Below are 27309 nucleotides of genomic sequence, written 5' to 3'. Positions count from 1 at the left end.
TTCAAACTTTTTATGATATAAAATATGTACCAATATTTTCATCTGTTTGGGGGCATCTGAGACTAAATGTATGACTTACCTGTGTTTAGCAGTTTCTTTCTGGGTGAGACAGGAGCAAAATCAGTGAAAGTGGATTTAAATGGCCAAAATCAGAACAAGTTAAATGGCCAAAGTCACACGCTGCAATCCGAGTCGGATGTGGTGGGGAGTGAGGACAGCGAGTGAGACAAGCTGCACAGGGTGCCTGGGGGAGAAAGGGAAGTGGATGTTTGCAGCAACGGAACACGTTCCTGTGGTTAGTGAGGGCAAGCCTGGTTCTCGGGCACAACAGCCTCACACCTGGCAAAATTTTAGGAGATTGGTTTGTGAGAGCTCTGAGCCCCCCCAGAAACCTCCATCACCAACCCCTGAGCCCACTGAATTTCAGTTTCCACCGATTGCAAATACAGTCTACTCTCTTTTAACGTGCAGATGGTAGTAATAGCAACTATCGCTTGCATAATAATGTGCAGATATTTTTAGAAAGTTATTTTCCACAAAGTCACGCTTGTGATCCTGGCAAAGAGGCTGTCTGACTTCAGTATGAATGAGTTTATCAGGTACCTTTCGAAACCACATGGACTCTCTGGCTGTGGGAAGAGACAAAGGAGAGGCAAAGAGACAAGTGCAGAAAAGGAAACGTGTATCATTCATTCATCATTTGTTCATCCCCTCGGCGTTCTGTCTGTGCCAGGCAGTGTATCAGCACAAAGAAAACATCATCCCCGACGGCCCTCCTGAACTGCACAGCTTCCTACGACAGAGCCATATGAAACTAATAAACCCTTGGGACGCCTGGGCTGCTCAGTGGTTGAGCATCTGTCTTCATCTCAGGGCGTGATCCCGGGATCCTGGGATTGAGTCCTGCATCGGGTTCCCAGCCTGGAACCTGCTTCTCCCTCTGCCTATGTCTCTGCCTCTCTCCGTCTCTCATGAATAAATAAATAAAATCTTGAGGAAAAAAAAAAACTAATAAACCCATAACAGTCAACTACAAATTGTCAGAAAAATGGCAAGTGCTGATGAGGGAAGGCCTCTGAGGAAGCTATATTTAAGCTAAGATTTACATAGTTATATGTACTCAAACCTACAGTAGGAGGTGCCCTTATTATCCACAGTCTTTGTCCATTATCATCACCAGCATTTTATAGTGAAAGAAGCAAAGTTGCTGAGAGGTGGAATGAATGCCCAGGCACACGGTTTAGTAGGCGGCAGGTCTGAACCATGCAAGCCGGCTCCAAGGCGCTTGCTTAGCCAACTGCACACTCCCAACTGGAGAGGAACAGGTCCCCCGAGCGGACAAATCTGGAGATCAGCTTCCACTTCTCAGTCTTCCACAGGTCTGCTTGCCCCTCGAGCTGTACAAAGTCCCAGAGTCAGCCTCCCTGCAGGTGATCTTATTGGTTAGAAGCTCAAGGGCTCTAACTGAACAGGACGTCTGAAAATACGCTTCTGGTCAGGAGAGACTCGCTGGAGGTGGCCCCTGAGCCAGAAGTCACCTGAAAGCTGGAAATTCTCTTATCCCATTCAGACTGAGCCAGCCTTTATCTCCTTGTGAGAGAGACCAAGGACAGTAAGTCAAGAGGGGGAAAAATTACTATACTATAGGTGACACTTCCTCCGTGTAAGATTTTTTAATTGTGTTCAGCTATTTCATGTAATTACACCTAATCACATAATTCCTGTAAATTGGTGAAGTGTCATAATTTAAGTGTTTATCAAGAAATGTAGATTAAATAATTACAATGTATAGCTGCAATTTATGAGTAATGATGGGCAGATTTTAAACTTTGCAAAATAGTGTAATTTGAACCTTTGTGAAAATATCTTACCATTTGTTTCCTATTTCTGACCAAGTGCAGCAGCTTCGAAAGCTACGTAATGTAAACTTAAGGGCTACTCTCTTTCTAGGACATTCTTAACAGAGTATCCTTAAGAGACTAATGTGGTTTTAGCCTCTTCCCGGAAATCTAATATGAAATAAACTGCCTCAGAAGGAATTTGGAACTCCAGCTGTTTCTTCAGTAAAATGACCATTCCAACGTCAGAAAACTCTGTCAAAATAAATGGCGACTTTGACCCTGGAGCTTTCATTCATGTGTTAATTGTTAAGTCACGCAACACACATTTATTGGTGGATATTATGAGTCACTGGCTGTTGTGCCAGCCGAGTGCTGGACATCTATAAAAAACAGGATCTAAGGGAGCCAAGGAAAGAGAGAGGATGAGTAAGTAGGGCATACTCAACATTATCTTACCAAGACAGCACCTAAGAGAAGTGTCTTTCAACAGAGAGCTGATGTTTGTGACTTTAATGAAGCTTTGCAGTAGAGCTGTAAATGTCAAAGCCAGCGGGAGTAGTTTAGGAGGCAAGTTACAGGTTAAATGAAGAGACCACTTTTTTTTTTTAAGATTTTATTTATGTATTCATGAGAGACACAGAGAGAGGCAGAGACATAGACAGAGAGAGAAGCAGGCTCCATGCAGAGAGCCCAATGTGGGACTCGAGCCTGGGACTCCAGGATCATGCCCTGGGTCGAAGTGAGGGGCTCAACCACTGAGCCACCACAAGCACTTCTTTTAAGAAGTTTCATAGTGAAATAGAAGAATTAAATGAGATACTAATTGAAAAGAGGTGCTGAGCTTAAGAGTGACTGCTGCCCTCCCACACCCCCCCAGTGGGACTGGTTTATCCAAATCCAGTTGGGAAGTACATGATAACAAAATTTTGTCAAAAGCATTCATGCCAGATTTTTAGCTGATCCATTATTCTCATTTATTTCATCACTCCATTCTGATAAATTATTTGCTACTCTTATTCCCATTGTACAGGTGAAGAAACTGAGGTTGAAGAAGTTAAATGTCTTACCCTGGATTGCTAGCTAGTAAGCAACACGACTATATAGAGCACCAGGTCTGTCAGACTCAAAGTCAAAATAAGCAGCTTTTCTATAGGTAGAATTAAACGTAAAAGGATGAGAGCTTATAATCAAAAGTTCCAGGTCCCCCGAAGTCTGGAGAAGATGTAATCCAATGGAGAAGTGGAGAGAGAAGACTCAGTTATCCAAAGCAAAGCAGTACCATTTTAATAGAAGGGAGAGTTGAATGTAGATGTATAGATCCACCTTGACAGATCCAGTGGAGGAAGTCAGTGGTACTTTCATGCGATGGTTTCTATTTCTTTATAAGTTAAAGGTCCTCTGATGATAGTGCAGAGAGATGAAGGAGCCAAGATTTCAGACTGAGTGGAAAATGGTGTGTAGTCTCCACCATTGGGAAGAAGAGGGAGCTACGACAGAACTGCATTTCCTTGTTCTCCTTTAGGAGCAAGTATAGATTATTGACAATGAGTTTAGTATGGATCTGCAGATGTGAAGGCCAAGAGCTGGACAGATACATAGCTGTACCTTTGCCAAGCAAGTGACAAAGGAGATGAGAGGCACATGGAGAGCAAGAATACTGTTACAGTGGGGTTATGGTCATAGATGAACTTTAGACTAATCATGGGAGGAAAGGAAATGAAGCAAGGAGACAGCCAATAGATATGATGGAAGTTAGAAGATTCTAAGGACTGGAACTTCTGATGTAGTCCACATTTAGATATGTTTGGGGATTGAGTGAAGGAACTGAAACATTTAAGTCTGCAGTTATAGTGAAGAATGACTGAATGTATTATTTCAGAATTCAACCAAACTGGAAATTGCCCCCATGTATAAAGAGGGAAGATAGCCCCCAACGGGTACTAGTTCTAAGAACATTTACTCTCATAGCTTCAGAGTTACATCAGTACCACAGTCTATCTTCAGCCAATTCCTGAGAGAAGGAGTAAACATTCAGGAAATACCCAGGCTTATTAAACATGTAAAACTAAAGGTAAGTTTTCTGATGTGTGCTTAACATGAATAGCTGTAAAAAATGTTTTGTATGATTTCCAATGTCAATAAGTTAGGTTTTTAAAAGATTTTATTTGTTTGTTTCTTTACTTCTTTATTTGAGAGATAAAGAGAGTACAAGTGAGGGGAGGCAGTGGGAGAAAGGGAAGTAGACTCCCCACTGAGCAGGAACCACGACATGGGGCTCAGTCCCAGGACCCTGGGATCATAACCTGAGTCAAAGGCAGATACTTCACCAACTGAGCCACCCAATGCCCCCGATGTCAGTAAGTTTTTGATAATCAAAGTATTTTATGTAAAAAAGAAAAACAAGTATGATTAAGAGGTAAAATTGGATTGATTTGTCCCTGCAAATTATGACCATATAATTTAAACTATGACAGAATACATAATTATCAGTGACTTAAATTTGTTTTCTAGAATTTTATTTATTTATTCCTGAGAGACAGAGAAAGAGAGAGGCAGAGACACAGGCAGAGGGAGAAGCAGGCTCCATGCAGGGAGCCGGATGCAGGACTTGATCCGGGAACCCCAGGGTCACACCTGAGCCGAAGGCAGACGCTCAACTGCTGAAACACCCAGGTGTCCCTGTTCTCTAGAATTTAATAATTCGCCATATTTAAAGTGAACATAAACCCTATGAGGGTTTTTAAATTTTCATTATATTCTCATCCTTCAGAATTTGGACCATGATCCATATCGTGAAAATTGCTTCTTGGCAGATGATCACTAAAATGATGATTATTATTTTTATTGTGAACTTGATATTGGGGCTTTCAACTTGTAAGTCAGAAGGAAGAAGGGACTATGAGGGGAGATACATCTGTGTGTGCTTAAATATACATAGGCGTCCACATGTGGTCACGGGCAGGCGTGTGTGCGTATGCCTTGTGTACTTGTGTGTGTGTCTATTTGTAGGCCCTTTGGTATCTTTCTCAGCAAAGAATTAGCAGTATGATTTAACTATGCACATTTTATTTATATGGTCTTCCAGGTAAGATTTGTTGAGTAACCAAAACCATGTAAACCTCACTTGTGCCCGAGTCATCATGTGTAATCTGAAGATAGTCCACGTAAAAGTAGCTTCAGAAATGTTATAAAATCATTGGTATCAGCAGTGAGGGAATGTGCACTTACTAAGTTAAAATGCCAGCATTACCACAGTTTCCTACATTTCTTTCTTTATATGTCATGGTCACATTGAATACAAGACAAGAAAGGGGAAAAAAAGGCCTAACTCTTTAGAGAGAGTGTTTTTTGAAAAGGAAAGAAATTGCATATGCCTCTGTGTTTCAGAGGCAAACCAAGAAAAGTCATCATGGTTAAGACTGGGGAAAGAGGAGCCGCATGAGTGTCTTATTCATGGCTCTGTGTTTCACATAACCACGTTGTTTCCTCTGAGTGGCTGAGAAAAAGAATGGCTCTCCCCTTTTCTGGTAGCTCATTTGGAACATATAAAAGCCTTCCTCATCAGGTTGAGAAAATTACATCACTGATAAGTCAACCTTCTGTTCCCTTTTGGATCCTAGTCTCTAGATAGAAAATGTGGCTTTTTTTAGACATTAAGACTATTTTGGATTCTTTTGAATTCCCCTAAGAGCAATTGGATCTGATGCAATGGGTTTTTCCCCTTATCTCCTGAGCTATGAAGAGTTCTTTCATCATCACGGCGTTCGAGTTGGCAGAGTCCCTGGAATAGGTCAGAAAAAGCTCCTATGGAGATTTTTATATTATGGCATTGTTAGCTAAATTAAGCCTTTTGCCTAGATTTTCTTCACTGAAGAGAAATTTTGTAAAGTTAATTGGAGTCTCAGGAAGAGAACTAACAAAAGGCAGAACTTCAGTGGGGTCAAACAGGCATATTATCTCAAAACCAAAAAGATGAATTATAAGGGAGGATACTTGGCTTTTAACACAATTAAAGCTTGAAAGGAAACTTAATTTCATCTAGTCCATTCTTTTTTTCTTCGTGGTAAGAGAGTTCATGAGCATTCCTAGAGGGATAGGATACATTTTTATCTATTACTCAGGATCCACAGTGAGAGAAATTATATAGCTTTGCATGAAGTCTCTTGGTTTCAGGTATTTTGTTGGGTGGCTTCTCTTCTCCAACTTAAATATTATGTTTGAAATTCCATCGAATTTTTCAATAGTCCCTTCATCCTTCTGACTTACAAGTTGAAAGCCCCAATATTAAGTTCACGGTAAAAATAATAATCATCATCTTAGTGATCATCTGCATATTTTCCTATAAGGAAACAGAAAAGACAAATCGTCATTTTTTTATTGTGGATTATCAGCCATCCTACTTATGATAACCTTGAGCACACTCTTGACACTGAGAACATACTTCATTTTACTTTTTAAAAAAAACTGATGAAGCTTCCTCCATATAAAGTCTTGTTTGTCCGATAAAGCTACTTTCTTGTATATTTCATATACTGATTGTTTATGTTTTAGATACACAGAACCCCTCATTCCTTACTAAATCACTAAATATTAAACTTTTGTGCAAGCATTGCATATTTGTCTCAGTATTATACACTGAACTAAATCTCTTTAGGAAGTAAATTTACATTTTAAAATTCATACCTATATATATATGTATGTGTGTATGGTATATATACATGTACATATGATCATATATATGTGTGTGTATATATGTTTTATATAAAATACAGATTTCTATCATTGGCACCCTCTACTGAATTTTTTTTTTTTTTTAAGATTTTATTTATTTACCCATAAGACACATAGAGACAGAGGGAGAAGCAGGCTACTGTGGGGAGCCTGATGCAGGACTCGATGCCAGGACCCCGGGATCATGACCTGAGCCAAAGGCAGATGCTCAGTGGATGAGCCACCCAGGCATCCCTACCCTCTACGGAACTTGATCAGGAAGGATAATCTGTTAACCAGGAAAAACAAATAAAAGAATGAAAGAATAATCTGTTAACTGGTCTTGCCACTAGATGGCACTGATTTGCCTTTGAAAGCTGCTAAGGACATTTGCTTAATTGAGAACAATTATTTTTTTTAATCAAGAACTATATCACCTTTCTTAACTAATAAGCTTTTAAGTTTACAATGAGTTTTAATATTCACAAACATCTGATATTACTTAGAGCAACCATAAAAAGTTAACATTTTTAATCCCTCCAACTTTATAGTATATGCAGAAAAAGTAGAATTCGACATTGCGCTTATACATTTTTTAGTATTCCCAGTCTTTTATTAGTATCTTCTAAAACGTTATCCATTCCTTTTTACCACTTTAAAGTAACTATTGATTCAGGAGTTAAAAATTTGAGTTATTTAATAGACCCTAGTTATGCAAGTATGCCCATCAACTTCTCTTTAGAGAAGATATTTGTTTGCTTTTTCTCCTTTAACTACCTATAACAAATTTTATATGATTGTTTGCTTTTGTCCTGTTTGCCTGAATTTTTGGTTTAATTGGGATTACTTTTTAGGTAGGAAGTTAATTTTTATCTAACACGAAGATGCATAATAAGAAAATGTTATTTTTAAATGACAGACATTTATCCCCTCCAAATTAAGATTCATTGTAAAGTATATCAAAAGAAATATTGGAAATATTTGTCTTGGTTCAACCCTAATTTGCCCTCATGTGGAGTAATGAAGGCTAGCAAATACGATAGAGCAAATTAGCTTAGGATAGGACATGTCCATTAGATACCCCAATGCTTCAGACTAAAGAAAGAATCTATGTCAAGATTCGAAACCCTGGAAGTGTGCATCAAAATTACGTGTGGAGCTTCTTAAAAGGATAGAAATACAGTCTCCCCTACAGATCTATTTATTGAATCAGAAACTGTTGATTGAAAGCTTGACGATCTGTAGTGGCTAAAGACTGCTCTGGGATGCAACCAGAGATAAAAACTACTGGTCTTCAAAGAGAAGGTTTGATTCAAGAGTATCATCGTATTTAAATATCCTGCACCATGGCTTAACCCTCTGGAATCTGGAGCCAGCTTGCTCCCAGCATTTCTACTCATTATCTCTGTGACCTAAAGCAAATTACTTATAATGCTGTGCTTCAGGGTTTTTTTTTTTTTTTTTTTTACTATATAATAGTGACTATAAGAGTATCCAAGTTATATGAGATCATTTGAGGGATAATTGATCAAATCCATGTAAAATGATTGAAATTTAGTCTTTAGTAGGGGAAAGCTAGTAGTAGTAGTAGTAGTAGTAGTAGTAGTAGTAGTATCATCAGTCCTGTTGCAGACATATAGCTGCTCTATATGTTGATGAGCTATCAATTTGTATAAATTTACTTTTGCTATATTTATTTTTATTTTATTTTTGCTATATTTTTACTTTGAGAATCACATGGATTAAAGTTTATAGAGACAAGTTTGGGGAAAATGAGGTAACAATTTTAAAAACACACAAAATCTTCTTTAAGTTATTTCACATGCTTCTGGAGTCAATAGAAAATTGGTCACAGAGAATTCATTTATGGATAGTCAAGAATATATTTCATGTCTTTTTCCTTCTTCTTTTTTCATTGTCATTTAAGACTTGCTCAGAAATCCCATTTATACAAGTTTTTAAAAAGTAAATGTATTTCATGTATAAAGGATTAACATTCTCATACAATCATCAAGACGTTGGGCCAATATTACATAATTAAGAAAGAACTCTTCACAGGCATTCCTGGGTGGCTCAGCAGTTTGGTGCCTGCCTTCGGCCCAGGGTGTGATCCTGGAGTCCCAAGGATCAAGTCCCACATCAGGCTCCCTGCATGGAAACTGCTTCTCCCTCTGCCTGTGTCTCTGCCTCTCTCTGTCTCTCATGTATAAATAAATAAAATCTTAAAAAAAAAAAGAGGAAATAAAGAAATAACTCTTCACAAAAGAAGAATTTAGTAATTAAAACTTACTGAAACCTGAAGTTGGGAATGTTTGGATTACAAACGAAACTTTTAAAGAGCACATATTTTACAATATCTCATACTATTGCCTTGGGTTCCACTGCCATAAATGGAATCCAAAGAGTATTCCACAGTCTGCATGAAATTATCTTTCTTTTTTTTAATCTGTTGATTAAAGTTTCCCTGTTCCTTCAGTCTCAACTCAAGTATCACCAACTCTAGAAACCCTCAGTGGGCTCCCTATCCACTTACTCTGAAGGCCATCACTCCTACCATTTATAGGTCTCTTAGAGTATTCCAATTTATAGTGCTATTTAAGATCATTATATATAGTTGCCACATCCGAGTTGGATTGTACACTTGGAAGAACAAAAAGCCATGACTGATGGTAACTTGGTATTTCTAGCCCCAGTATAATGTGCTTCTTAATTAAAAAAATTACCATGTTGATAAGAATTTTTTAGGCTAAATGGGTGATAGGTGTTCGGGAGGTCGTTTGTGATGAGCACTGAATGTTATATGTAAGCAATGAGTCACTAAATTCTACTCCTGAAACCAATATCACACTATATGCTAACTAACTACAATGTAAATAAAAAATTGGCATGCGGACACACACACCCAGATACAGAAAAAAAATTTTAGGATCTTCTTTTAATGCTAAATATATTAATATTAATAAAACTGGCAAATTCTAGCTTATTAAAATAACTGAGGCTTGAATAATCATTTTCATAGTTTACTTAGTAGGGTGGGCAAAAAGTGAGAAACCTGGCATTTGAACCATCAGGATCATGGATATTTGATAATTAGAATCCTCGCATTAAGGTCAACATTAACTACCAAAACAATAATAACAGAACTAGTTTGGAAACAACTCATAGGCAGAAAAATTGAACCAACTTCAAATTACGTATGTATATGATTAGTAGCTTTATAATTTTAATGACTGATGATATATTTTCTGTGACCGTTGATATTACTTGTGATATGATGTCACATATCAAATATGGTTCTTTGCCTGAAAGCTTAACCAATTATTGAATTTTTTAAATGATTTATTTATTTATGTAAGAAGAGAGAGCAAGCTATGTGGGGCAGGCAGAGGGAGAGAGAGGGAGAGAGTCTGAAGTAGACTCTGCTGAGCAAGGAGTCCAACATGGGGCTTAATCTCACAACCCTAAGATCATGACCTAAGCCAAAATGAAGAGTGGGACACTTAACCGACCAAGCACCCAGGCAACCCTAACCAATTATTGAATTAAGTAGCTTTTTAAAAAACTGTGTACACAAAATACATTTATTGATATTTACTTTTCAGAATTTAGCCATTTATTAAATGCAGAAATAAAGTGGAAAGGCTTATTTTGACTTTATGAATTATAGGAGCAAAGTATGTTTTTGATATTTATCAGAGTTAATTGAGTGGTTCATTTGCTCTGTCTTCGTTATATTGTTATAGCATGTTGATGTGTGATTTAGTTTCTATTAAGTGTTGCTAGAAGATTAATCTAGTTTAAGATGCTGACTAGGCAAGCAAAATGTTTGCATGTTTGCTCACTGCAAGCATTTTTATAATTAACTTAGCACAGATAAGTAAAGAGGTAATCTTACAATAACATAGAGGATGATATTACTGGTGTCTGAAGAAATACATTTTAAATAGCCATTCATTGATATATAAGTAGATATTTGTAGGGGGGAGAAAGGGCTCTAGCTTGATGTTTAACCATGTCAGAACTTCCAGTATTTTTTTTTTTTTAGTATTTTTCAATTTACATGGCCAAAAAATTATTGAAAGCAGCAAAATAATGTTAGTGCAATACATTACTGACTTATAATGGCAAAATGTGTGAGTGGTTGTAATATTACATAGTAACTTGTGCCTTTCCAAATGTAGGAAGACCATTATTCCATCCTAAAAATTATAGGCCAAGTTGGAGAAAAGAAGATATTTTATTTAAATTCCTACATTTCTGAAGTTTGTCTCCTTTCTTGAAGTGGAATCTAAGTCTCAAATATGTAAGTACTCTTAAATACATAGTGAGGCGTCTGTCATGGGAAAGTATAACTAAAGCACACCCAGACACACCTTGGATTCCAATGTATGTGTTGAAATCCCAGGACAGATTTACAGGAAGAGAAAGTATTATCTGGAGAACTGGAAAATTATGGGGAGCTTTCCCAATCACAAAGCACAACTGGCTTCAGATGTTTCTAGGATACCAATTATGACCCCTTTGGGATATTAGTCTTCTGAAACTAGATGCTAAGTAGAGAGAGACTGTAGTCAAGTAGAATCTTTTCTCTGACCTTTACTTATTCGTTTGGACCCCTGATGGCTAATACTTACTCTTGAATTGTACTTCATTTTCTTGTACCAATAATAATAGTGGGCACTTACGTAGTGCTTGGTTTGTGCCAAACACTATTCTTAGTGTTTTACAGTATTAAAAAACTCAACTTCATAATGTCCATATGGATGGTATTATTTTCACAATCACATTTTACAGATGAACTGAGTCAAAGAGAATAGCCAATTTGACCAAGATCACACAAAGGAAATCTGTTCTAGAGACTGCTCAAAACCAATATTTGAAACCACAAAAACACACCAGCAAACAAACTCTAATCTTATTTAGATTTGCTCTGTGAACGCAAAGAAGAAACCAAAAAAGTTTGTATGTAGAATGCTATCTCCTCCTCTTCATTTTTTGTTTTAGTTTTGCTTGCGATAGTCTGTAAATTGAACTGAATCCACTTATTCAGTTTCAGAAAATCAGGAACCATCTCTCATATTTTATATGTACAGAAATGCCTTCTGGCTCCCCAGCCAGAGGAGGTTAATGCTAGATGTTAGCAATTACACTTAAATGAGACTCATTTCAAACAAAGTAAAAATTAAGGAATCTGATTTGGCAATATGTTGTGTTTTAAGAAGTCTTGTATTCTCTCCAAACCACCTTGTCCTCGGGGAATTCCTTACCTTACAAGCAGGCTTATGGCAAGTCTCGTTCAAATTGGTATTTTGACTGTGTAAATGTAGCCTCTCAGTAGTTGCAATTTTCAGTTAGGTAAATACTTTAGATAAACAGCTTCATTATTTTTTCTGTATAACTGAGGATAATTGTATAAATTATAACTAAATTCTGTATAAACTATGATCTCCTTGTAATTACCACAATTAATGTTTTTAATTGACATAATGATGCACTTTTTAGCTTAATACCTGAGGCATTTCCATTAACTCTCTGCCATGAAACATATATTGCAGTTGCTCATTGAGTATATGTCCTGTATATGACTTGTTTGCCCTGTAAGTATTTATAGAAGCCTCTTGATTTACAAACTGGTGGGTTCTGAAAGGTTATTGTCAAACCTTTTTAAACCCAAAGTAACATCATTTAGGTATGTACTTTCACTACCTGCTAGAGACAAGAAAAGAAAAAAAAAAATAGAACATGTGTTTGAAAGTTATTCTTTAGGTTAAAGAATTTTCTTAAATTTTTATTTATTTTTTTAATTTTCTTAAACTTTTAAGGTACAATTCCTCATTCCTTCTATTTAATGTTTGATCCTATATTGATCATGGAGACAAATTTCTTCAGAAGCAAGTATAAAAGGGAAAAATTAATGAACCCAAAAGTTTAACAGATCCACCATCATATTATGTCTTCCTGATTGCTCAGCTCATGTGAATACATAAGAAAAAGAGTCAGTTCCTTTTGGCCAAATTTGAAAGTACCTAGGAAGAGGGCATTTTGTATTAATCCAGAAAAAAAAAATATGGCCTGAAGCCAGGTTGCAGCTAGAGGGGGTCTTGAAAAATTCTATTAGCTCTAGTTTTCTAAGAATTTCTCATATTCTGGTTAGTGTGATGAACCTACCCTGAATGCCCTGAAACTCTCTTCTGGTCATTGCTTTCCTTGACAAATGGAAAGACAAACCTACAGACCAGTATACTGACTGGTCTGAAATGTCACAATTAGAAAAATAGTGGCAAATTCAGATATCAGTAAATACAAGGACATAAATGACAGAGTAGAAGCAGTGACATGAGAGGTTAAAAAGTTGCGTGATACTGAATCATGAGCCTCCTAGAGATCTACAATGAAAAATAGATTTACTTTAGGTGACTACTCTCCTGTCAGCTTTTTTTTTTTTTATGAGTCTTATATTCTTAAGAAGGACTAAACCTCAAGGAGGTTGAAAAGCCTATGCTAAAAATAATAAGGTGAATACCAAGAGGGGGATGTCTGCACTTTCATAAAAGCATCTGATGTATTTCTAAAAGATGTTAGGTCTTTGTATGAAGATCTACTCTATTACTGAATTATGTCTAACAGTGGTTTAAATCTGAGGTCAAAAGATTAATTTTGTGAGCATTTCTTCTGAAATGTCTTCTCTCCATTAAATACAAATTTAAATACTGTGGATGTTGTATGAATGGGAAATGGATTTTCTGAGTTCTTAGACTTAAGTATAGAACTGGAACCCTGACAGGTGGTATTTATGGAAATCCTATTTGTGGGTAGTGTTTTTGAAAATAAAATACACTTTTGAAAATGGTGATTCCATTCCTTCACACACTTTCCACTAAGATCTAGATACCAGTGACTCAAAAATTCATTCTGTTGAAATGGTGACCATTACCTGTTGGAACAGATGACTTGTGAGTTGTGGCAAATGTGTCAAAATAGCCACAGTAAGCCATAGCAAGAGGTGGAGCTGATGAAGAATCTATAAAGGGTGGTCAGTGGTGCTGAAAGCACTGCTATGATTGGAAACCCTGAACTGTTATTGTGCCAGTCAACATATTTAAGTGATACAATCCAGAGTCCTCAGCTCTATAATTGTAAAGCAGAGATGTGGGATATAGCACTGATCTAATGCTGGATTTCTACTAAGCAGCTCCTGTGGAATGATAGAGATGCAAAGTGATCAAGGATACTGGTATGAGAACAGTACAGATGTTAAATCAGGCCTTTGGAAGAGAACCGAGAAGAAAAGATCAGGAGTTGATTGAGATAACGATGAAGAAGGCAAGAGCCTGCATATCTGGATGAGATTAAGCTGCAGCACAGAGTGCAGTAATGAGTGGGGAAAATACGAAGTTCTGACTGTTCCCTATGATTCTTTTTGCCATATAAACTGTGGTGAGGATCAAGTCTGACTGTACATGTTGAAAGTGTAAAGGAGTCCTTGGTATATGGTTAGTACTCAATAAATTCTATCCAATAGTGGTGGGGGTGGTAGCAGTGGTGGTTATAGTCATAGTAGTGACAGTAGAAAGTAGAGGTTGTGGCAGCAGCAGTGGTATGTATTGTAGTGCTTTTCCTAGACTATGACAAAAAGTTATTTTTTATTTCTTTGGGACCTAACTTCTGGTACATCCCCCACACTGCCACCATTGCCCTCTCCCTAAAACTTCTAAGAACCTCCTATTGACTGAATAAATCAGGATTTTTTTAACTGGGTATAAAAGAAACCCCTGCCTTTACCCTAGCACTTCTGTGTCCACACACTTGGGGAATAGAGGATTTAAGCAGGTAAAAGATCATCAGATAACAACCATATTGCCCTTCCCATTGCTTCATAACAGAGTAAGCGATCCCATGACTACTCCAAGTATGGTTTCTCATACTGGGATTATTTTGTGTGCATGTGTGCATTGATGTGTGATATGTATGCTTGCATATTCTTCTCTGTGAAATTAATTCTTTCAGATTCAACTAGTCAGAATTATTTTTTTTCCTCCTTTTGACTGCTTTAGTCATGTGTCTACTATAGCATTTCTCACATAACCTAGCAATTTGTCTGTCTTTCCCACTAAATCCTTAACAATTTATCTCAAGGAGTCAGAACAGTACTTCATATCTAATATCAACTAGCTAAATGTTTGGAGAATACTGAATGCTACAGTCTAACCATAAAATAACACATTCAGTTAGTTAAATTGTTTCAGTGTACTTTTGCTTTGGTCTCACACTTTTTTTTCTCATACTTTTACTAAGTAGACACTTAGGAAAATAGCTTATCAGTAAAGCAAACTGCCTACTTATTACTAAAGAGTCAACGTTATTCAGTGGGACAAGTTGAAAAGTTAATATTGATCCTTTTAACTCTTTCTACATAGTACACCATCAGTAGATTGACTAATTTAGAAATAGCTTCAGTTCTCTTCAATATGTGTTATAGTTATGTTCCATGTATTTGAATTTAAAATGTGTATAAATGTGAAATTAATCTGTCAAATTTATAAGCAGGAAGCATCCATAAATCTTTTTAGTTGATGAATTGCATGGTAAAGGCAAGAGAACAGAAAAGGAAAATATAATTTGTCTAGACACTGTTTTTTTTTCCCCCCTATGACTTTCTGGCATGATTTGAGTATTAAAGGAAAGTAACCCTAACAATTTAATGGGATACTTCCATTTCTATTTAACAGTCTCGCAATTCAAAAGGAAGAAGTTCAGCAAAAGGAAGATTTAGCAGGAGGATGCTCTGTTCACAATTACCTTTATTGGTATTTTTGTGTGTTGGAATTAACTCAGCAGGGGCAGAGGAATGCTTAAAATGGTAGCTGGCTTCTTCTTGTTGCAAAGACATATGTCTTCATTTGTAATTACCAGAAAAACAGGTTGCACATACTATACTTTAAATCATTTTCCCAGCAATGGGAACTAGTACAAACATGCATGAAAAGGGCACACCATACTCTCCTTTTAATTTCCCACCAGTTTTTTTTTTCTTAAATCAAATCCCTTTAATTAGAAATAATCACTGGATCGTTTGTTAGCTTTTACATAGCTTTGTCTTTCATTGAAAAGTAAGTGAAGATGTCATAAAAATAGACCTGGTATTCAAACAGCTGAATTGAACAGGAGTGAAATGAATACTCACCAAAACTTATATGGAAAGAACTATCCTAAAATAATTAAGAACCGAAAGGAACCAAAAACTCAATTTTGTAAAAGTAAAATCTCTTTTTGGCTTTCACTTTACCATTACTCAGAATCAAACAGACAAATTAAAACCAGCAACAACAAAAAGGATTTTGCTTAAGCATAGCCAGAAATCTATGGGCTGCTTAATTACTATCCACTACATAGGCGATTTAAATTCAAATGAGATTTTGACATTTAAAAGAATATTAATTTATACAGTTGCTCTTTTATTTATTTTTATTTATTTTACTTTATTATTTGTTTATTTTTTACAAAAAGGCCTTTATTTGTAAAAAGCCAAAGTGATGACTGGGGCATCAGGACTGGCAGGCCAGCTCAGAGGTTGGGTACATTTGGGCAGATGCGATGAGTTCTCTCTGTCAACCCGGGTTACTTCCAGGACAGTTGACACTGGTTCAAAGATGGGATAAGGTTCCTGGCCTCAGCCTCCAGCAGTACTTGGTCAGCATTGGGAGTTCATCACTGCTGCCTACGGTTATGCTCCCCAGGATCTCTCTCTTGGCCCACCCTTGGGGGCTGAGAACCCTAAAGGACCTCTTCGGTGGTCCAGCAGGTGACACAGGGCAGCTGGGTAGGGCATGTCCCCAGGGTGGGGTTCAGTGCACTTTTGCACGGGAGCCTTCTGAATGGAAGGAAAGTCTGGCTACTGTTCTCATCACTGAGGATGAGAAGGCCACCTCCCTCGGTGACTGGCACCCCAGCCCGGAGGCCCCCGGCCTCGGGATCTCTCCGCCCTGCCACCTCCCCTTCGTCGCTCCTCCTCCTGGGGATCCACCACCGACACCCATTTGAACACCCATATGAAGGGAAGTGGCGCCCACAGTCACCCAGCGTTTCCCCCATCACCAGACCTCGAAGGTGGCCATCAGCGTCTTGAGGTCATCCTTGGCCGGGCCCCGGGCCTTGGCTCACAAGCTGTGGGGCCGGACGTGGCCAGGCCTGCGCTGCTGCACCCCTGGGCCCTGGGCCTCAGGCCCCGCGCCCGCCGGCTGTGCCTCCTGGGGGCCGCCGTGGATCTTGGAAAGTAAACCAGTCCGCAAAGGTGAGTGACCATTGGTGGCTCCTGAAACTACTTTATCTACGTTCGATTTTACTTCTCCCTGTTGTCTCTGAGATCACTTGAAGTAATATATTTGAAATGCGAGAGGCAATATAAAACTACAAAGCAAAATTGTTTTATTTAGCCGCAATTTACATTTGTCTGGTAGAGGCCTGGAACAGCATTTTTATGAGTTTTTTTGAGATGAAATTCACATGCCTTTGCACTTCACCCATCTGAAGTGTATAGTTTTCAGTGGTTTTTAGAATACTCATGTACAACTGTACCTTGTTCAATTTAGAACATTTTCATCGCTTCAAAAAAAATTCCTGTGTCCTTTAGTTATTGCGCATCTGTTTTCTGATATCAACAGCCCTGAATAATCAGTGATCTACTTCCCGTCTCCACAGAATTGCCTATTCTGGATATTTCATATAAATTCAGTCTTATATAGGTTTTGGGTGTGTGTGTGTGTGGCATCTTTCTTTCTCTTAGAATTTATTTCTCTTAGCATTCTTTCTCTTAGGTTTCAAGGTTCATCCATATTGTAATGTGTATCTGTACTTGGTTCTTTTTTTTTTCTTTTTAAGTATTATTTATTTTGGAGAGAAAGGATGATGATGTGCGCTGGGGGTAGGGTGGGAGTTGAGTAAGGAGAGGGAGAGAGACAATCTCCAGCATATTTTCTGCTGAGCAGGGAACTGGAAATCATGACCTGATCCAAAATCAAGAGTCAGTGGCCTAACAACTGAGCCACCCAGATGCCCCTGTATTTTGTTCCTTTTTATGGCAAATTAATATTCCATTACATGGATATACCATATGTCTGTTGATAGCGTGGGTTGTTTCCCTCGTTGGAATTGTGAATAAAGGTGCAGTGAACACTTGTGTACAAGATTTCGTGTGGGCATTTTTCTTGGGAGAAGAGTTGCTGAGTCAAACCTTGATGTTTAAATTTTGGAGAACTGCCAGGATGCTCAAGATGACTATACCATTTTGTTTGCCCACTACAGTGTATGAAGAATCTAATTTTTCTGTATCCCCACCACTTATTATTGTCTTTATTTTCCATTATAATCATTTTTTGTTGCTTACACCTTTGTCATATCCAAGACTCCATGGTAAAATCTGAAGTCATGTAGTTTCTCCACTGTGTTTCTTCTAAAAGTTGTATAGTTTTAGCTTTTATATTTAGGTCTTTGATTTATTTTTAATTTTGTATATACTGTAGGATAAGGGTCTAATGTAATTCTTTTGCATTTGAATATAGAAAAGTCTCAGCAGTATTTATTTAAAAAATTTCTTTCCCTGTTGAACAGTCTTGGTACCCTTGTTGAAAATTGGGTGGCCAAAGACACATGGATTTATTTTTGAACTCCTGATTCTATTTATCAATCTATCTTATGTCACTACTGTTGCAGGATTTCAGGCTTCTTATCTCACAGAGTCTTCCCGAAAAAAGGGGGAGGTGAAGTGAAAGTTTATTAAGTGAAGGTGAGAACAGAAAGGAAAAAAGAGCCCTCTAGTATAAGAGTTCCGAATAGGTTGTCATTAAGGGCTTTTATGGTGGGTCTTTTTTTTGTAGGAAACTGACCAGGGAACTTGGTAAATTTCTTATCAATATCATGTCTATATTTATTTATTTTTTTAAAGATTTATTTATTCATGAGAGAGAGAGAGGAGAGAGAGAGAGAGAGGGAGGCAGAGAGACAGGCAGAGGGAGAAGCAGGCTCCATGCAGGGAGCCCGACGTGGGACTCGATCCTAGAACTCCAGGATCACGCCCTGGGCCAAAGGCAGGCGCGAAACCGCTGAGCCACCCAGGAACCCCCCCATGTCTATATTTAGAACAAACATGGTGGACTCGTATTTATCTTGAGAACAAACAAAGTACTCTTGTAGGTATCATGTCTATTTCTCTACCTCTGGGATTTCTGTGAGCCTGGTTACATAGGCCCCTGGGTGACCATAGCCACTTCACCCCCTACCTCTTTCCCTACCTAGCCTCACCTATCCATTACTCACTACTATACTGTCCTGATTATAGTTGCACATCATAAGTTTTAAAATTCGGAAATACGAAGCTTCCAATTTTGTTCCTTTACAAAGTTATTCTGTTTCTCTTCAATTCCTTGTAATCCACGTGTATTTTTAAGTTAGCTTGCCAGTTTCTACAAAGAAGCCAGCTGGGATTCTAATAGGGATTGCATTGAATCTGTAGATCAATTTGGAGAGTATTGCTATTTTGCACAGGGGTGCGCATATGTGTGCAGTAGACATGTATATTTCTTTTTTCTTTTTTCTTTTTTTAATGCAAGTAATTAACATGCGATGTATTGTTGGTTTCAGAGGTAGAGGTCAGTGATTCATCAGTCTTATGTAATACCCAGTACTCATTACATCAGGAGCCCTCCTTAATGTCCATCACCCACTTATCGCATCCCCCCCCATCTCCCCTCCAGTAACACTCAGGTTTTTTCCCAGTTAAGTCTTTTATGGTTTGTCTCCCTTTCTGATAATCATTGTGTTTTATTTTTTCCTCTCCTCTCCTCTGATCTTCTGTTTTGTAGAATATTGGTATCTTAACAGTATTAGATCTTTAGACCCATGGATATGAGATGGTTTTTCCACTTATTTAAATGTTCTTTCATTTCTTTTAACAATATTTTGTAGTTTCCCCAGTATAAATTTTGCACTCCTTTTGTTAAATGTATTTGAGTTTATTTTTTGATGTAAATGGAATTTTCATTATTTCATTTTTGGATTACTTATTGTAATTGTATAGGAACAGAACTGATTTTTGTATATTGTTCTTGTACTCTGCAGCCTTACTAAGCTGACTTAGTTCTAATAATCTTTTAGTGAATTGCTCAGGATTTTCATATAAGAGATCATATCAACTACAAATAGGATAATTTTGTATCTTCCTTTTTGATACTGATGCCTTTGATTTCTTTTTCTTACCTAGATGTCCTGGCTGGAATCTCCAGCACAGTGTTGAACAGAAGTGAAGGGAACAGATGTGTATCTTTTTTCTAATCTTAGGCAGAAAGGACTCAGCCTTTCACCAGTAATCATGATGTGGAATTTTTGTAGATGTCCTTCATCAGTTTGAGGAAACTCTTTTCTATTCCTATTGTACGTACGTATGTATGTATGTATGTATGTATATCATGGAAAGGTGCTGAATTTTTTCAAATACTTTTTCTTTGTCCATATAGGTGATCATGGTTGCACATCTGGCTCCTCCCAGAGAGCCTGCCTCTCCCTCTATCTATGTCTCTGCCTCTCTCTGTGTGTCTCTCATGAATAAATAAATAAATAAAACCTTTAAAAAAACAGGTTTGTTAGGGATCCCTGGGTGGCGCAGCGGTTTGGCGCCTGCCTTTGGCCCAGGGCGCGGTCCTTGGAGACCCGGGATCGAGTCCCACGTCGGGCTCCCGGTGCATGGAGCCTGCTTCTCCCTCTGCCTGTGTCTCTGCCTCTCTCTCTCACTGTGTGCCTATCATAAATAAATAAAATAAAATAAAATAAAATAAAATAAAATAAAATAAAATAAAAAAAACAGGTTTGTTAGAATTTCCCAAGGAGGCCATCTGGGCTTGGACCCTTTGGAGAGCTTTTTAAATTTTCTAATTTAGTCTCTTTACAAGTAAAATTATGTTTCTTCTTAAGTCAGTTTTAATAGTGTGTCATCTTAGGCCTGCATCCATTTCATCGAAGTTACTTAATATACAAGCATATATTCTACAATTTTAACTTTTTTAGTGCTTGGTAGCACTGTCTTCTCTTATACTTCTGATTTTAGTAATTGGAGTCTTCTCTCTTTCTTCTTCCCTCCCTACTCCCACCCTACCTCTCCTTTTGGTCAGTTTGGCTAAAGGTCTATCAATTGTGTGGCTAAAGGTCTATCAATTGATTTCCAAAGAATCAGCTTTTGGTTTCATTGATTTTCTCTATTTTTTTCTCTTCTCTAGTTCAGTAATTTCCACTTCAATATCAATTATTTATTTCCTTCTGTTTGCTTTATGTTTACTTTGCTCTTCTTTTTCCTCTGTCTTAGGTAGAAGGGTTATCATTAATTTGAGATCTTGCTGCCTCTGTGTATGTGTTTATATCTGTGTATTTATATATATTTAATATGTATTCTTTATAAATATAAGCATCTATAGATATAAAATTTCATTTTCCTCTGAGAATTACTTTAGCTAAACTCCATAAGTTTTATTATAATGTGTATCTTTATTTTTATTCCTCTCAAAGTATTTTCTGATTTCTCCTGTGATTTCTTCTTTGACCCACTGGTAATTTAGAAGTGTTGTATAATTTCCACATAATTATGCATTTCCCAGGTTTCTTTTTGTTAGTGTTTTCTACTTTTATTCCATTATGATTGGAAGACATGCCTCATTTTATCATTATTCTTTTTCTACATTAATGAGGTTTGTTTTATGCCTAGCATATGGTTGATCCTAAAAAAAGTTTCATTTACACTTGAGAAGAACATATATAATTTTACTGTTGAGTATTCTATAGGTGTCTATTAGTTTCAGTTGGTTTGTAGTGATATTCACGTCTCCTATTTTCTTTTTATTAATTCTTTTTTATTTGAGAGAGTGACAAAGAGAGCACAAGGAGGAGGAGGGGCAGCAGGACAGGGACAAGCAGACTCCCCACTGAGCAGGGAGCCTAATGTGGGGCAGGATCCCAGGACCCTGGGATCATGACCTGAGCTGAAGGCAGATGCTTAACCTACTGAGTCACCCAGATGCCCCAAAGTCTCCTATTTTCTTGTTAATTTTCTTACTAGTTGACTGTCCATTATAGAAAGTAAAGTATTAAAGTTTCCAACTATTACTGAAATGCTGAACCTGGATGAACATTTGGCTAATGCTATGTCTGGTAAAGAAGTTACTGAAATTCTCTCTGGGCCTCAATATCCTCATGAATATGAACAAGCATTTACTTCTAGCTTATCTTCATGGGCTTCTTACCACTTTGTGACTCTATCACTTTTATTAGACCTCAGGCATAGATGAAACAAATCTGTAACTCGTGAATTCTTATGCTAAAATACCACATATGTTTTACTTTCCCTTCAAAGATTTTTCAGTGTTCCTTTCTCAAGTAGAATCAGAGTCTGAAAAAAGGAAATCAAGACAGAGATCTAGTTAGGTTGGTCACCAACTTTTGTGCTATATAGTATGTTGTTTGGATGTTATTAAAGCTGTGGAATGTTAATATTTAGACCCAATTGATATTATTTTCCCAATGAAACTTTGGGGTCTTAAATTGAATTATTATTCATTTATAACCAGGTCTATTTTGTAGCAGAAACTTGGAACTTTGATTATAAGTTTCCTGAGTTCTGTCCCTTTGGGAAGGGGAGGAAACATACAAACATTAGCTTTGCCATACGCACATGAAATTTCTAAAGTATTTGTCCCTTCCCCCTCAAATACATAAAATATATGACTCACTGGTAATGTTTGCTGACAAGCATACCATATAGTGTCAGCCAAATGCCTGCCTGTATTGTTGCCATTAAAGATACAAAACTGTTTATAATTCAAAATCCGTCACAAATATGACCTCCAAAGGGATGCCTTCTCCAAATCCCAACAATCACTTTACTAGTCCTCCGTCCCCAAATTACTTTGTGCATACTTATGACACTTTCTACACAGTTGTGTTTCTTATCTGCCCTGCCTACCTCAAAAAAACAAAACAAAATGAAACTGGATGTTTAGAAGGAAAATTTTACCTCAGAAGTAAGAAGTGGAAATAAATGCATACATTTTTTTTAAATTTTTTTTAAAATTTATTTATGATAGTCACAGAGAGATAGAGAGAGAGGCAGAGACACAGGCAGAGGGAGAAGCAGGCTCCATGCACCGGGAGCCCGACGTGGGATTCGATCCCGGGTCTCCAGGATCGCGCCCTGGGCCAAAGGCAGGTGCCAAACCGCTGCGCCACCCAGGGATCCCCTAAATGCATACATTTTAATTTTAACCCAATTTATTGTCATTATGGGCATGATAAAACATGTTTCTGGTGTTTGTGTTATTATCTATGCATATCTCAAAGTTCACCTGTTGGCAGGATAATCTCTTACCTTGTCTCCTCCACAAGGGTTCCAAAATGTTTTTGCTAATAATACTATGTTGCCATTTATTGTCTATAGTTGAATATATTGAAATTATTTGACATGTCTAATGTCACTTAGAAGTTAAATCCTTTATTAATTTGGTGACCAGAAGATACTCTTTTGCTATTATGTCATCATTATCTGGTACAGTTTGTTGAGAGGATAATTTAGGCTCTGCTGCATGCAAGCTAATACTTGATCTTGACTGTCACCAGAAATATTTTAAGTCCAACAAACATGCTGACATATTAGAGAAGTTTGGGTTTTCCACAGAATCCTAATATCAAGCAGTGTAAGTGTTCAGTGTCTTTTAAGGCAAACACACTTTTTATTGTTTAATGTGTGTTTATTGAAATATTTAGAAAATAAAACTGAACACAAAGGAAGAATTAAAATACCCATTCAACTTTTCTGTATTATCAATACTTGAATATAAATATTGTTAAAGTTTGCAGTATACTCCTTTCCCGATTTCTGTGTGTTTGTCTCTATCTATTTATCTATAAAACTATATGTATCTACACATACTTTTGATGTTAAAAAAAACTACATACTATTTTGTGGAATTTTTTTTAACTCATCACCATATTCTGAATTCCAAGAAAACATTAAATTAAATTGAGTATTTTGACTGTCTAAAATTGAAATTTCATAATTATCATAGCCACAAAGTATCTATTAGAAAACTGTTTCAACTCTAACTATAAAGTGTAACCCAGCTCTTCTTTCTCAATAATTATTCAGAATAATCATTAGTACAGTAAATATGCATGTGATTCTAGAATATGTTTCATTTTGCAAAATGATAATTTTTAAATGATATGCCTCAGTGATCTAAAATGGTGAACAAAAAAAAATAAATAAAATAAAATAAAATAAATAAATAAATAAAATGGTGAACATATTTGTGTAGCTCTTTTTAGGAAATAAAGCTTTACATTGGAACCTTTTTAATTTAGGAAATTTTATTTAAAGAGTCAGGCTTCATTTGGAAAGTTGATGTTCACATAACATTGTAAAACTTCTGAGAAATGATTTGATCTCACACAGAAAAAAATAAAGTCTAGAAATATTCACTTAGATGCTAAGCATTTATGTAGACTACTGTTCAAAGTATATGTGTTCAGACATAAGAGAAAGAAATAGGACTTTTGGGGGAAAAAAGCACTTTAAAAAAGCGCTTTAGGTTTTGATAAAACTTATAAAATGAAACTGAGAGCCAGCCTGCGTGTTTAAGACATAATTTCCTACATCATCATAACAGCAGAATTCAAAAGCAGTCCCAATATATTTCTCTTCATCCCACTGAGGTTTCAGACCTCTAAGAGATTGAAACTATGAGAAAACAGCATTTAGAGAGTCCTTAGTTCTGGTCAGAAAGATAGATCCATAGTTTTGTCATCATCAGAAGCCACTTTCATTAAGCCACCGTCAGCCCTATGTTGTAGAAATGTAGTATGATTTTAACTTAAAAATCAAATGACTGCATTTCTCTATGAATATAAATAGTAACCAACATATAGCCATTAACATCAAAGACAAGAAAGTAAATTCAGTAACTTTATATCAGTGCATCTATTTATCTAGGATTTGGGGAATATGAAACTGACTTGAATTAAACATTTCTCAAAAATTATTCTTGACAAATGAACCCCTCCCATCTGAACTTCTCGTTAATATTTTAGTATTCTGGCTAGTTTTTAATACTAGATAGCATTTAATATTTAGTATTCTGGCTAGTTGTAGGATCTCCCATATTTCAAACCAATGCCATATTAAGTCATCAAGTATCTACAAAGTGCACAAGTACGCAAGGCACAATGAAACACTGAAAAATATTTGTAGATGTTTGACAATAGTGAAAAAAACAATAGTAACCTTAATAAAAGTGGAAGCATCTTATAAACTGTCCAAACTTTAAAGAACTGCTTCAGGGAAATTGCTGATGGCCCTGGAATGCATAGCAGGGCAAGGAGACAGCCAGAGAGCTACAGCCTTACCACAGTCGGAATGCGGTCACTCGAGTTATCATCTCACGATTAGGAAGTGGCTAAGGTATGGTTTAGATAACTCCAGTGAAAGCAAAACAGCGCGGGTCTTTATCTCTTCCTAGTTTGTGTGCCTGAAGGGACAGGTTTTGAAAACCATTGAGTTGCCTCCCATTCAGAGGTACCACGCAGGGTAATTAGACCCAACAGCCAAAGTGAAAGACTTCGCTCTAGTGAGACAGTCAGGAATTGTTGCCCCCTGAGAGCAAAAGTCATCTACACAACACAAAGAGAGAAGAGAAGTGAAATTAAAGAAGACAGGGCTTACCTGTCAGATTCTTCATTGAGTCGCATGTCAACTGCTTAAGCCTCTGTTTCAGTGAGGAAATGCCTCTCAGGGACTTTAAATGACTAAGAATAGGAAGTAGGGGGAATGGTCTCAAGAAGTAGAAAGATGGCGATCAAGGACGATTTCAGGATCAAACAAATCCTAAGGGACCAACTGGCCCAAATCCCAAATATACATTGTTAAAATACTTAGAATAGCACTTACCACAACTTTTATTTTATGACCAAATTTCAAACATACCGAGAAACTGATAGAACAATAAATGAACATTTATCTTCCTATTCCTATATTAAAATTTGTTAATATTTTACAATTTTATCATCACTCTTCAAAGATATATATGCATATATGTGTGTACATTGTTTTCTTTGCTCTATCATTTGAAACTAGGTTCAGATTTCAACATGCGTAACTTAAAGAAAGGCATTCATTTTTCTAACCATATTAAGATCACACCTTAGAAAAATATCAATTTTATTATGTAGTCTAGCCCATGCACGATGGCCCAAAAGTGTCCTGAGAAGGTCTTTAATAGCTGCTACCAATGTTATTTTTTAAAAAATTTTAAATTATAATCCAAACTAGATTCACATACTGCATTTAACTATTGTTACTTTTTATTTTATGGTTTCTGTCTTATTACTATCAATGTATCGGGCCGATAATCCTTTGATGTGGGAAGATGAGGGCTGTCCTTTGCATTGTGGGATGTTTAGCAGCATCACTGCATTGTACCCAGAGATGCAACTAATACTTCCCTCTACCCCAATTTCAACAATCAAATTGTTTCCTGTCATTACTAACTGTCCTGTGGGGGACAAAATCACCTCAGACTGAGAGCCACTGTTCTTTAAATCTAGAAGAGTACTTCCATCTGCACCTAATGTAATGTCATTTAGCCATGCCTAGAAACAGGTCTGTATTTTACACCTGTATATACCACAGCCAACCCTCTGTGGAGTATTATAGAATTATGAATCTCATTAGGAAACAATAAGCCTCTGAGCAATCATAAAAAACTTGCCAAATACCAATTCCTGCATTTTTTTTCTCCTAGATATTCTGAGTCAGTTCTGATTGAGACCTGGGAATATGGAATTTTTATAAGCACTCCAAGGTTTCACTGTCCCAAGTCAAGTTTGGGGGAAAAAAACATTACGTCTTCTGACACTTCTTTCCACCACTTAATGTGGGGACACCTATGTCTTAGACCCTATATTTTTGTGTAAAGCAACATCCGGTATTTAACAGTTGCAGATGTCATCAATAGTGCAGTATTTTCAAAATTTTGTGTTTAACATTGAACTCCCACGAGGTCTCTCATTATCTCTAGTCTATTTCTGTAAGGATTTTTGTTCATTTTGATTCTGTTACATTGGCAACACAATTTTGCATCTTTTCTACCATGAATGCTTTTCTATCTTGATTTCTATTATGATAGAAGGTTATTATTATTTTTTTGGATAGAAGTTTGCTTTAAATTTATGTTGTAATTCATTGCTGGTGGGAATGCAAAATGATACATTCACTGTGGAGGACAGCTTGGTGGCTTCTTAAAAAACTAAACACTCTTACCATGTAATCCAGCAGTCATGCTCCTTAGTATTTACCCAAAGGAGTTGAAAACATATATCCTGTACATGGATGTTTATAGCAGCTTCACTCTAAATTGCCAAAATTTGGAAGCAACCAAGATGTCCTTCTGTAAGTGACTAATAAATAAACTGTAGTACATCCAGACAATAGAATATTATTCAGTACCTAAAAGAAATGAACTATCAAAAAAAAAAAAGAGAGAGAGAGAGAGAGAGAGAGAGAGAGAGAGAGAAAGAAATGAGCTACCAATCCTTAAATGCTTATTACTAAGTTCAATAAGCCAATCTGATAAGGCTGTGTACTGCATGATTTCAACTATATGACTTCTGGAAAAAAACAAAGCTTTGGGGACAATATACATATGAGTGGTTGCTAGGAATTCAGGAGGAT

At 36.9% G+C, this 27309-nt stretch overlaps 1 protein-coding gene and 1 pseudogene across 1 annotated transcript in view; one reads left to right on the top strand and one right to left on the bottom strand.

Moving 5' to 3' along the window:
* The window catches only part of ROBO1 (roundabout guidance receptor 1), a 1146492-nt gene that overhangs the window by 393013 nt on the left and 726170 nt on the right, over nt 1-27309 (top strand). The gene's annotated exons all lie outside the window — the stretch shown is intronic.
* Nucleotides 16063-25328, bottom strand: LOC121479210 (annotated as a pseudogene).

Source organism: Vulpes lagopus, chromosome 20 (genome assembly GCF_018345385.1).
Source record: "Vulpes lagopus strain Blue_001 chromosome 20, ASM1834538v1, whole genome shotgun sequence".
NCBI lineage: Eukaryota > Metazoa > Chordata > Mammalia > Carnivora > Canidae > Vulpes > Vulpes lagopus.
Note: the sequence above shows the minus strand (reverse complement) of the source record. Positions and strands in the feature narration are given on the sequence as shown.